The sequence below is a fragment of the Trachymyrmex septentrionalis genome, unplaced genomic scaffold (assembly GCF_001594115.1).
Source record: "Trachymyrmex septentrionalis isolate Tsep2-gDNA-1 unplaced genomic scaffold, Tsep1.0 scaffold148, whole genome shotgun sequence".
NCBI lineage: Eukaryota > Metazoa > Arthropoda > Insecta > Hymenoptera > Formicidae > Trachymyrmex > Trachymyrmex septentrionalis.
Genome location: NW_017304631.1, coordinates 576426 through 577451, shown reverse-complemented (window position 1 = coordinate 577451; position 1026 = coordinate 576426). Strand labels below are relative to the sequence as shown.

Sequence of the window (1026 nt, the reverse complement as noted above, 5' to 3'; positions counted from 1 at the left end):
TCTTTCCTTTACGATCGTCTTGCTTCCTGAGAGATTCTCGTCTCTCTTTTCCTCCTACTTCTTTCCTTTCTTCCTCTTCCTCTTCCTCTTCTTCTTCTTCTTCTTCTTCTTCTTCTTCTTCTTCTTCTTCTACTTCTTCTTCTTCTTCTTATCCTTCGCTTCTGCCAACCGGTCGACTTTTAGTAGCGTTTTAGTCGTCTTTCCCGCTGCAGCTCGTTTTCGTCTTTTTTCGCGTAGCAAGATGGAAAGAAGAAATGGCGTTGTATGAGCAAAGTTCTCGGTAGTTTGTGCGTCCTCCAGAAGAATCTTCTCTAGCTCAGAGAAAATACTCGCATAATATTCAAATATAATCACATCGAAGAAAGAAGATTATTCTCAAGCTGGCCCATCAGCGTAATAATTTGTGAAATTTAATGAAATTTATTGTTACTGCAAAAAAATGATGCACGTATGTCATAATAATGTTATATATGTAAACTATCATTGCCTGCAGTGAAACGGATTCGCCTATATATGTATAGCCGCGCAAAGTTATCCAATCTGTTCGATTTTAATAAATAAATTTCATGATTAAATCTAAAAACAATTTACACTAAACCATACATACTAAAATTATAAAAATAATTAGTCATATAATATTGTATGCATCGAGATATTTAAAGTGGATCGTTTACACTAGAATACAAATTTTCTTATTTACACAGTGGTTTATTATATTAATAATTTCTCGGGAAGAGCTTGCAACATAAGTAAATTAGAATCGCTGAATTGTGAGAATCGCGAATTTGTGATTGATTCCTAGAAGTTGTAAAGAATTCTTTGCTATATATATATTACATATTTTCATATTTTTAAACATATTAATGGAGATATTTTTATGATGTACATATGCTAGAAGAAAATGGAATATACATATTGAGATAATTTGATGATTTATGAATTGCGTTGAAGACCGCGTGAGAAAACTTGATCCAGAAGCCGTATAAGGAAACTTAACGATTTACTTTGACAATTTAAAATTTTTAA

The 1026-nt window shown here is 32.3% G+C and overlaps 1 protein-coding gene across 2 annotated transcripts in view; it reads right to left on the bottom strand.

The window, feature by feature from the left end:
* The window catches only part of LOC108745800 (WD repeat-containing protein 78-like), a 31668-nt gene that overhangs the window by 21855 nt on the left and 8787 nt on the right, over positions 1–1026 (bottom strand). The window lies entirely within an intron of this gene.